The sequence below is a fragment of the Emydura macquarii genome, unplaced genomic scaffold (genome assembly GCF_026122565.2).
Source record: "Emydura macquarii macquarii isolate MOO-44397 ecotype Brisbane River unplaced genomic scaffold, CSIRO-AGI_Emac_v2 contig_2994, whole genome shotgun sequence".
Classification (NCBI taxonomy): domain Eukaryota; kingdom Metazoa; phylum Chordata; order Testudines; family Chelidae; genus Emydura; species Emydura macquarii.
In genome coordinates, this window is record NW_027133131.1 from 3,474,275 (window position 1) to 3,486,374 (window position 12,100).

The window sequence follows — 12,100 nt, forward strand, 5'->3', positions numbered from 1 at the left end:
GCACAATATAGAATATACTGATACGCGCAATGTATATTGTGGTGATTCTATTTGCAAACTCTTTTGTGCTTAGTCGCTATATGCAGTGGGACCTTCTGACAATTAAGTCATTCTTTTTGCAGACCTTGACTCTGAGTGGAAGTTTCCGCTGATGTTAGAGAAGGAGGGGGGTCGTGTGGTGACGGTCTCATGCTAGAATTTCTATCCTATGTCAGTTCTTAGACTGCCCTCATACTCTAGATCTGAGCGCTTTTTAGCATGAATGGGGATAATCATGCTTCCCATTTTGTCTGTCTTCAGGACAGGGCCTCTCGTGTTTTATGAACTATACGTACTCAGAGGGGTGCTTCTGTCCTAAGGGTCTCTAGAATCAGAATTTGCAAATACATCAAAACATACAACTCTCATTCTGCTTTCTCAGAAACAGCACCAGCACATCCAAGTTCATCACGCGGGAGCACAGCTCTGGAGTGAGCGAAAAAAAGAGCACAGATGTGCAAAGTGACCATCCGCGGAAGACAGAAATGGGTGAGCCTGTGTCTTTCAGCCACACCAGGTGGGCTCTGGCATGTCACTCCCACTCCCCTTTACAGGCGCTGTGTGGGCCTGCAAGCTCTCAGAGGATTCCAGGGAGAATGACTAGTTCTTTAGGAAAGCCCTTTTGCTTTTAGGGTCCAACGGCAGCAGAGGGTGGTTTAACAGAGCGGCGGCTATGAGGGTGGTGATCGAGAAACTAACATCCTGTTGAGGTTTTTTCCTACGCTGCCAAGCCTAAGGGTTGTGCTGATAGACAGGAGATTTCCTCTGCTTGTGCGCTGCCTCCCAAGACTCAGGAGGATCAACCAGGGGTGGATCGTGAAGACCGCAGGTACAATTTTCAAAGGTACCCAAGTGACTTAGGGACCTAAGTTTTACTGAAAGTCAAGGGACCTGTGCTCCTATGGGCCTAAATCACTTCCCAGGGTGGTATTTACAAACAGGTGCAAAGGAGTCCTAAGAGACAAGTAGGGAAGGGTTATTCCCGTTCCCAAAGATCAAAAGCAGGAACACAGCTGGGACAGTGCTGGAATTTTTACCAGTCATGAGACAGCCTCTCTCTTCTCACACTCCTCATTCCCCCACTCCGCACCCTTGCTATTCTTGACATGCAGGAACTACTGGTAAAACTTCATAGCTTCCAAGAGCTGGACAAGCCAGGATTCCTTTGAGTCATGAAGGCAGTGGTTGCTCTGCTAAATAAGAGCTGGCACAGGTGGTTAGGATTCATTAGCTACATGAACTGACCGTCAGTAGGAAAAGAAGCTTGTAACTATAATTGAATGATCCAGGGGCAGCTGATGCAACAGTTAGGACAATTCTGGTTTATGGAGAGTTTGGCTGGAGCCAGAATGGATCCGTGAGGCAAGAGGACAGGAGTGCGGTCTGTCCTCTCTACTCAGCAGATTGCAAAGTCTAAGCATTGGCTCACTGTACATTAGAAAGGTACATGCTATGTGTTACTATTCATATTTGTATGCCTGACCTATACAGCCAAACCATACCTTCCTGTTCCAGGAGGGCGTGAGCCTGGACTCTGCTGATCCTAAACATACACAACAAAGGGGTAGCACTCTACACAGTTCTCTGGAAGATAGATATAGATATAAGCAGGAACAACCGTGATTACTGCATGCTGGGTACCAGTAGAAAGGTCCTGGCTCCAGCCCCCACAAACCCTTCTCTGCCTCCTCTCACAACTAGGTATTTGTGAATTCATCCTTTATAGTGATCTCTCCTATTTCCCCGAGCCAGGTTTAGAATCTGCTTTCGTTGTTGGTGGGCCCTGTCAACAATCCCCTTTAAACCTTCAAATGGAAGTGTTTTAAGCTCTCCCAGTCATTTCACTGGAAGGAACATTGGAAATCTTTAAGACTCTGGAGCAAAAATCATGGCTGGGTGTACTTATTGCCACAACGAGTGCAAAATAGTTGAGGTAATGGAAAAAAGAGGAAAGAAAGCCTCCAGGGTGAAACCTACCTCTGTGCAGGACAGCATAAGGGTAACACCCTACTTAAGTCACACTTAACCCCCGTGCTGAGGATTTACCTGGTGCGTAGGCTTCATGCTGACTCTCTGAATAGGCATGAATTTTGCCCCAAATTAACATAATCCCTTGACTAATCCTTAACGAGTGTTCATACCCTATTGCTCCAGCACAGCCAGTCCTCACTGACACTGAGATCACACTGGTTCAGATTAATGGTCCAATTAGCCCAGTATCCAGTCTCCGAGAGTGGCCAGTACCAGGGCTTCAGGAGGAGAGTACAGAACAGGGCAATTTTGGAGAGATCCACCCCAGCTTCCGCTCCCTGGCTTCTGGCAGAGATTTAGGGCCACCTCCTGGACCATTCTGGCTAATAGCCATAGATGGACCTCTAGGCACTTCAGAAGCAAATAAATGGCAACAAAAGGCATACAGGGCAAAAGAAAGGAAGACTTCCTGAGCGAGACCCAGAGAGAGGCGGCCACAGATCATGAGAATGAGACATAAACCCAGAGAGACAAGCCGAGACATAACATAGGGTGACACTGGACTGGGATCCAGGACACTTGATTTATTTCCTGGCTATGCCACAGACTTCCCATGTGACCATGGGCATGTCACTTCATGGGCCTCAGTTTCTCATGTGTAAAATGGGGTAATAAGACTTTGTCTGCCTTGTCTAGTTAGGCTTTTCAGAGTAGTAATTAACTGTCTTTTACAATGTGCATGTGGAATAGGGGGCCCCAATCTTGATTAGCTGCTACTTTAATACAATTAACAAATACAGATCTGAAACTTTTCCCCTACAATAGAATGTCAAATGGGAAATTATAGCTCGACTTATTTAGAGATAAGGGCAAACAGAAATAAATAGGAAAGGGAGGCAGAAATGACATCAGATTCCTGTCTTCCCATTGGAGACATCTCTGGAATGCATGATAACCTTATACCATAAAGGTCATGTGACATCATACCCCAGGAGTCAGGAGTTAATTTAGCAGCAAACTCCAGTGTATTCTCCTAAATAGGGAAGCGATAGGAGCAGATAGGGTTTCACCAAGCACTGTGTTTACGGGTTACTTCAGCAAAGCAAAACAGGCTGATCTCACTTCTGGCTTCTCCAGCTGAGTTGCTCGTCCTTACCTTTGCCAAGCCAGCCTGGTTGCTGGGCCTCCCATCTGCTATCATGTCACCACTTCATGGACCAGGGCTGGACGGTGAGTTTCAGTGCCAATGAGAATACGCTGAGCTCTCCCCTCCGTAGAATGATTGTGGAGCCTGGATTTCCCCACACAACCTGGCCAATGCTCTAAGACCCTGACTTGGCAGAGCAGCAGCAGCTTCCTCTTGTGAAAGCTTCTGCCCGCAGAAATTGGTTCGTCTTTAAGGTGCTACAGGACTCTTCTTGTTTTTTCTTGTGGGCTATGGTGGGTGCTCCTGGGGCTTAAACGATGGCTCTGATCCTCCCCAAACTGATGTCACCCACTCAGGACTGATCTCCGCTACTGACCAGCATCCACTGTCCCACTGGGGAAGCATTATTCGTTACATGAATTAATAATAAATAAGAAAACAACTATTCTAATGCATTCCCTCTTCGGGGCTGTCCAGTGCCACTTGCTTTCTCTGTGTTTGTCTTTTAGATTGCAAGCTTTTTGGAGAAAGGATTTTTGCTGTGTTTGCGTTTTGCACAGAGCCAGCCTGCTGTCCGTGCTTAACCAATAATGGATAATAATCAATGAGCCAGTGCTTTCGTTGTGCTTGACCCTGAGCAAACAATGCATATATAAAATATGCCCCCTGACCCACGGGGTTGACAACCTAGCGTGCACACAAAGCGGGTGGTAGGGACATATGAAATGCACTGCGTGATGGCTCTGATTCAACCCGGGGCAGATGTCATTGATAGGTCATCCCCGAAAGGCAGTTAAATAAAGGAGAAAAACAAACCCGTGTAATATTGGAAAAAGAAAATTGGAAAGGACTCTGATCTAGCTGTGTGTGTCTGGTGAGCCCATCAGTGGAGTATCTGGGCAATGCCTCTTTTCAAAGCGCCAGTTGCTTTGGGTATCTTTTACTCCTAGGCAGTGAACTGCTACGTGCTGCACAATTGAGGCTCTGTGCTACCGACTCAAGCACTGATGACTCAAGTGACAATGAGGCTCCTGCTAGGTCACAAGCCATCACACCCACTCCATCCAATCTCCTCTCAAGTCATTCCCAGTGCCTTACTTGGTCGCAGCTGTAGATCGCAGAGTGCAGCTGGTCTCTGGCCTGACTGCTGATTCCGGTCACCCAATGCACTGCAAGTGCTTGGACCCAGGGGATAGCCTTACTCAAATAGCTTGCCAGTTAGATTTTTCTGGCTTCCTGTCTCAGGGCTTAACTTAGCCCAGGGTAGGAAATCTCCAGCAATTCCCAGGACTGAAAGCAGATAGAGCAGAGCTTTGAGACTTAAGGTTGCCTGAAGCCAGTCTGATGGCTGGGGCAAATCTAACCTTTCACAAGCTGCTTGTCTTCCCAGTCATTCTCCTGGGCTAGCGTTAGAGAGTGAGACTGAGCTGAGAGGGAGCAGTGTGGTGAGCAAAGCGAGTGGGCATGCACACCACAAATTCTAAGCTACAAACTGCCCCTTTAATCAGCACAAAACTATTTTTATTGGCACTGAAATCTGCTGTTAAAAAACACCCACACTCTGTAATCAAAAACCCTGGAAGTGAGGCAAGATTGTAGTTTACCAGTCACTGAAACCATACAAGTCAGAGGAGAGTGGGGGGATTTATAGGGGAGAGAATCCCATTCCCACAACGGACCCTGCATTTCACACATGATTCTTGCCATGCTACCTGCTACACCATTACAAGTCCCCAGCATTCGGGTTGGTAGGACAGGTCTGCAAGTTACAATTTAGACTGTGTTCTTTAAAAAATCTCCCCGTTCTAGGGTTTTTCTGTGATTGTACTTGTCTGGGAACACAGGGTTCCCAAGTTACCTTACAACCTCAACAGGGACTACAAAGTGAAAGTGTTTAGAGCAGAGGACTGGAAGTCTGCACTCAAGTTCTAGTCACAGCTGGCAGTTACCGTGGGTTGCCACGTAGAGGCAGACTCTGGGAGGCAGGACTCCTAAATCCTAATCCTGACTCTGCCACTGACTTGTTGTGTGGATTTAAGCAAGTCATCATTTATGGTGCACTTTGCCCAACTGTAAAATGGAGAAAACAACAATTACCTACCTTCTCAGAGTCTACCTTAGAGAGTGCGAGTCTTCCTTAATTACTATTTGGAGGATGCTTTGAAATCCTTACATGAAAAGGCAAAGTATTATTATTATAACTCTACACTCCCTTCAACCAGCCGCCAGGCTTTCAAGACTAAAGATGCTCCCCATTTTTCCTCTAGCCTGAACTCAGACATTTGGGAGCGACTGGAGTTTTTTAACAAGAAGAAATCCCAGTATTTCTTAGCTGCTATAGGCTTTTTCTCACGGCTTTCTTTCCAAGCAACATGAGTGTAGCAATTATAGTTTCCCTAGTATAATTTAGAGATGAATACATATGCAGTTTAATCAATGACTAGGGAAACAGCATTGGGAACCTGTTCCTAGCCAGTGCAGACATGGCAAGGTTCACTTTAAGGCAATACAGCAATCGGTGATGTCAGGATCACCTTCTGCCTCAGATACTCTTCGTCAGGTAGACTAATGATGGACATAGAGGGATTTCAGTAAGCAGAGTGTAGAAGCCCATTCAATGAGAATGCTGAATTTTGGGGGGGTCATACAACAGAAAACAACCCTTCTCTCACCTGACGTGTTCCTGGTTATGTCCTGGGTAAACTGGGGCTAGATGAGAGTTGGTGAGCCTTTTATCTTTGTTTGTCCTAGTTGGAATATAGATTATCAAGTCACACATTAAGTGATTTCAGTGAGTTCCCTCTTTATCCCCATTGCTGCACATTAAAAACACGATTTGACACAACCAGACTTTGTTCGGGAGGGTTCCGAGACTGGATTGAGGGGTGGGTGGTTCTGCAGATTAGGATTTAGATTCAATGCTAGATTTGTGTTTAAGGGATGGCCAATAACTGGACTAGCCGGGTTGCCGTGGGCAGGAGGGAAGTATATTGCACAAAATCTGCCCATGGTATGCCAGCCTGCCACTAGCATTTTCCATTTCACACTTTCAGGAGGCAGGAACTATTCAAATATGTTTCGTATACATGACATTGGGAGGAGAATCACAGTCAATCTGGTTAATTTCTCTGTTCTAACAAAGCCCTCTATACTTTGGATTTACGCTATAGAATAATTACACTTTAAAAACATTCTCAATCTTTCAGCTCTGTCATAAAACCACAAAGGGCCATTTAAGGCCACTTCCTTTACTATCTGTCCCCAGAAGCGTCACATTGAATGATGGGGCTGGGAGGCGAAGGACCCATTTCCCGTAGGATTCAGGAATAAAGGTTTGAGCCCACAGTCAGAGAGGTCATTAAGCAACTTGGACTCTGCCTTTTGTTTTGATTCAATGTGTTGGGATAAGGATCTTGGCGATAGAGCAGTTGTGTGCGCCGCGCGAGGGTGGGGAGGGCAGCGGGGGAAGAAAGAAGCAGCTGGTCTGAGTTTTCCCTCTGTGAGGTGGGTTCGCCAAAGGACTCACTTGTTTGTGTGGCCTTGAAATCCAGCGTCATTGTTATGCAACTAGACTGCCAGGAGAATGGCTCCCCTGTCCCGGAGGCTGGGATGGAAATTAGAGAAATGTACCTTCGCAAGGCCCTTTCTTGGGTCTGATGCTGATATTTTTCACGTTCGCTGGTCCCCTCACAGCCCTGACTGTGCTGATTGATACCAAGGAGCTGGTTGTTGATTTTGGAGGAGAGATTGGGGATGTCAGTGTCAGTTCAACAAAATGTGTCACAGCCACAGAAGGAATTTGGGTTTGAAAAATGAGCCAGAGACGAGGGGCAGCTCTGCATTGTATTTTTCCAGCAGCACGGGAACGTTGAAATCGGCAATAAAGACAATGATTCCAAGTAGTTTACAAGTGAATGAAGTGGAGCCTAACCCCCATCATTCAACTATGAGTCACTGGACATTTAGGGGCAGATTCCCAATATGCTAGGGCTACTTTGTGCCGGTTTATTGGGTTTATGGATGCTTTGCATCACTGGAGCAGTGCAAAATAGCCAGAGCATACTGGTGAATCTGGTCCTAGCTCAGGAATAATCGGTTGCAGTAGCTCGCAGCTGCACACAGCCTCCTCTCACCACATTCTTCCGTAAGGATTTTGGGACAGTTCCTGCAGGATCGGGAAAAGAAACACTGACAGCTTAAGCACTTCAAAGCCTGGGACATGGAATCAGTCAGACTTGTTCTGCCAGGAGGAGAATGCTGCAGCTATTCCTGAAAAGTGCAGCTGCTGCCTCTCACTCTGCAGAGTATAAGGAGCCAGAGCTGCTCCCTGGAGACCGCTACTCTCACAAGCAGCCAAGCAGGCAGGCAGGCAGGCAGCCACATGGGAAGGAGGAAGGCTCCAGTGCAGATTTTGGTTTGCATCGATCCTGTTCTGGAGATCAGTCATGCCAGATCCAAATAGCCAGGATGACAACCAGAGTGTGAAGAGGAGATTGTGAGCCTGGAGATGCACCCAAATTTTGCCCCAGCAGATGAGCCACTTTGGCAACCTGCCAGGAATCTGAGTATCCCACCTAATCGGCAGACAGTGGAATAATGGCACACAGAGCAGGAGGGAGTGCATGTGAGGAGCCAACAAAAAAGGTCAAGGAGAAAAGGCCCAAGGAGGGCCACATGCCTCAGGCCCAGTAAGATCCGCTGGGGTTTTGTATCTCTAGCCTCAAAGCATCTCTCTGGCCTCACATCTGCAGCTCGCTGTTGTTCCTCCACGCCTTGTGTCACTGTTTTCAGGCATTCATGAATTAATCCCCAGGATCCATCAGGGAAGCAGGTACCATCACCTTCATTTCGCAGATGGGAAAAACTACAGAAAGAAACAATTTGCCCAAGGTCACACACACAGTGAGTCGGGGTAGAGTGCAGGAGAGCCTGCTATGGAAGAGGTGGTCTCACAATGCAGACTGTTCCTAAGTGATGAGTTCCAGCTTTTCCTCTAGCCCAGGGCAGGCAGAACAGATAGGAACAGAAACAAGAGCAGGGGGATTCCCTTGTTGTGATCTCATCCATCACATCCAATGTCACTGAACATGTGGGACATGTGCAAAGAGCACAGATCGTCCTATGCTGAGATGAGCTCAATGTCTCATGTGGAAGCCACATAAGTATAATGGTAGCTTTTGCGTATTTTCATTGCCTTAACCCTAATCAGACACAGACATAGAAGGAATGTCTTTTCAATCAATATCTGTTAAATTATAAAACTAGAGAGAGAAATGCCCTAGAAATTGACCTGTTTTAAAAGAAAAAGAAACACACGTTCTGAACCAATCCTATATTTAATTAAACAATGACACCATCTTTTATCAAATACCCAAGGAAGGAACAGACCCAGGGAAGGGATACCGGTCTTTTGCAGAGTTTAATGTCTTTAACTGGTCTTGTCAGTCTTTGCTAATTGGATAGCAAACTGTTTGTGTTACCAGCTATCTTCATTTTCCCAAAGCAAAAGAGAGGGCAGCAAAGTTTGTCTTGGAGTTTTTGACAGCTTGCATTAAAACAGAAATGCACAGACAATTTATTACCAGTGGCTGACTTGGCATGAAAAGGGCCCGTTACCAAAGAGGCGTGGAAAGCATTCTTCTTACAACCAGGTCAGTCTGAGATGTCAGACAGCCACCCACACACTGAGACAGACTGATGCCACAAAGCAAAACTCCCTAGCCCTCTTGGGAAAGTTGAAAGGCAGAAAATAATGAAAATACACTAACAGTGAAAAAGCATGAAGTACAGAACCGATTTCTTTCCCTTTTGCCTGCATTGTTCAGCTGGATCCAGATGTGCGAGAACAATATAAAGACTTGAAGTACCTGGCTTCCCCAGAAAATTGGTATCTACTTCTCTTAGGCCTGGTGTACGCTACAGTTAGGTCGACATAAGCTGCCTCACATCAACCTAGCTATGGAAATGTCTTCACTTAAATTTGGTTCTCGCTGACATAAGTCCCTCTCTACACCAAATTAGTAACTCCACCTTCCTGAGCGGCGTAGTCATGGTCGATGTCATTAGGCTGACACAGTGTAGACACTGCGTTGCTTACGTCGACTGTTACTGGCTTTCAGGAGCCATCCCACAATGCCCCATACTGACAATACAATCGATACAAGCAACCCTGGTGAGGACACACACGAGCCAAGTGTGCGCAGACACAAGCAACTTAATAACCGCGTTGGCTGAATGCCTACGTATGTTAGGTTAACACAGTTTTGTCGTGTAAACATGGCCTTAGGCACCTGGATTCTAAGAAGCACTGAAAGTGAGCAGAGCTCCATACTGGATTTTGAAAATCATCTCCTTCACTGGTTTTAGCCCACTGCTATGACTGACCGTATTGCGAGCAAACGTGTGCTTGAAGTGAACCCTTGGTAAGGTGTAGCTACTGATAGTTGATAAGTATTATGGGATGCCACACTGCATTCAAACCCCTTTCCTGCATGTATCAGTAAACCGAGGGATGAGGCTGTCTGCATTCTTGATTCTGAGATTTATCTGACAACACCAAGAAAGAGAGAAGTTTATCCTTAGACTTAAAGGGCTACAGTTCCAAAATACTGAATGCTTTCTGAGAGAGTAAGACACACGCATTCTCAGTGCAAACGAATGCATGGGGAATTAGCAGAGGTGCATGGCCTGATGCATTGTCCCTCTCCAGATGGATGGATAGGGTCACTGGGAGCCATAGCTCCCATGGAAAGCCATTGTCTCCTGTGAATAAAAATGGCTAAAGCTGAATAGAGTGTCAGGCAACCTTTCTTGCTCTCTCTTTTTGCCTGCCACATTCCCTCTAGCAAGCCATTCAAAACTTTCTGGCTTGTATTTCAGAGGCATCTGTCTTCTGTGGATAACATGCGAGTCGTGACAGGACTCAGGGGTTCTGGCAACCAAATGACCTTTCTGTGGTCAGAGGTCTCTTCTGCATCTTCAAGTGACAATTTACAAATTCTCTGTCTGTCCACAGTGGAAGTTGCAATCACACTCTCATGGATGGAAAAAGCCAAAGATATCAGAGAATCCTGAATCTGATCACTGTCATCTCTCTGGGAGCATCAACAGAATAAATGATGAGCCTTAAGAAGCTATTTGAGCTGGAAAAACTTGTGTGTCCCCCTCCCCCCTCAACAGATCCCACTTACAAGAATTTAAGAGCAGAGAGAATACTTCGTGTAACAGTCTGGGGAATCATTCCCTCAGATTATAATTTAATCTGCTTTAATTCTGAGTAGAGATTAAGACTTGGAGTCTAAAGTCCACTAAGGCCACTTTGTACTTTTATGCAGTACAAAATGGCCTCAAACTGGTCAGAGATTGCCGTTCTTACAGCCACCACCTCCTACAGCTGCCCTGCCTTCTCCCACTTGGCACAAAGGGGAGGAGGAGGGTTGTTTGGGGTAGGCTGGGGGAGTGGCAAAGACATGGTTTGGACATAGCAGAGGATCAGGACCTCTGTCTCTTCGACCCCCTTTCTGTAGGGATAAGGTTTATCAATGGAACTAAGGCACGTATCAATTCTACGAATGGGATTTTTAATAAACCATCACCATAGTATCTAGGTGCATATACACAGATTAAAAGCATCAATTTGCACCATGGTCTCCACCCCTCTATCACTGATGCAGCTTCCTTCAGTAGTTTGTTTTCATTTTAGCTCCAGGAAAGATGCTGCTGCGTATTCTGAAGATATCACTCATGAGGAAGGCCTGTGCAAAGGGAAGCATCTTGCAAACTCCCCTCAAAGTGGTAAGATTCTGGCTCACCTTGGTCTCCAGCAGGAGAATTTCAGAGCTGAGCCTGCCACTGAAAATACTTGGCCCCCAAGAACTTTATTCTGAGATTTGTCAGCCACAGCTATTGTGATGGATCACTGAAAGAGAAGTAGTCTGAGCAATAGCCGGTGCCAGGCTTACCTCTTAGTTTGGCCCACTAATTGTGGAAGGCATCAGGGGAAGTTGCATGTTGGTAAATGGGTGTGAGTCTGAGTTACGTGTTAGTCAGTTTAGATTCACCCTGAATTTGGCCCAGAAAACATATGCTGACAGAAGGAAGAATCCAAATGAGACGTCACCACTTTATATCACTTGTTTCCATTCTCAAAAATACACTCAGTGCTGCTATTCGGAAAATATTTCCCTCTCTTCCCCTTTGACTTTTTCTTTTTTTTAAACCTGTCTGGTGCAGATTTCACTATTGGATGATTATCAGATCAGTGCTAAAAATTGAAATGCATCAGAATCCATCCTCGAACACAAACCTGGACACGCACCCTACACTCAAAAACATACAGTTAGACACTTCACGCACACAGAAACTCCCACACCTGCATACCCCTACAAACACAAAATGAACACTGGGCAGTACACGTTGCAGAAAACCATTCCTTTCACTGCATTTTTACTGTGGGCCATTAATAATTGAGTTGAAAGAATGTTATCTTTCATTGTTCGGGGGGGGGGGGGGGAGTCTGGACAAAGTCTTTGAACAATCATCTTATTTACTTATTTATTTAACAATCTGAGATCTCACTGTTCGGAGACATCTCAAAGTAGGAATCCTGCACACTTAAGAAGTTGTTTACATTCAGTCTGTGTTTTGAATTCGTTGCCCCTTTGTGGCCCCCACTATAATCTCTGAGGTTATTTCCTATTGCTGTCACATTGGCTATGCATTCCTGGGCGTTGAGCAATAGCTTTCCCCCATAGGCAGATGTTATGGAGCTGTAGCAGACTGCTAAGTGCTACAGACTTACAGCTCATTGCACAGGTCAAGATGGAAAAACACTATTACGCTTCTGATTATACCTTGAGCTTGAACGAGCTTCATTGATTATTCTGAGTTATCATCTATAGAAATCACAACTTTTTCCAGTGTCTCAAAATTGAAGCTAGCATG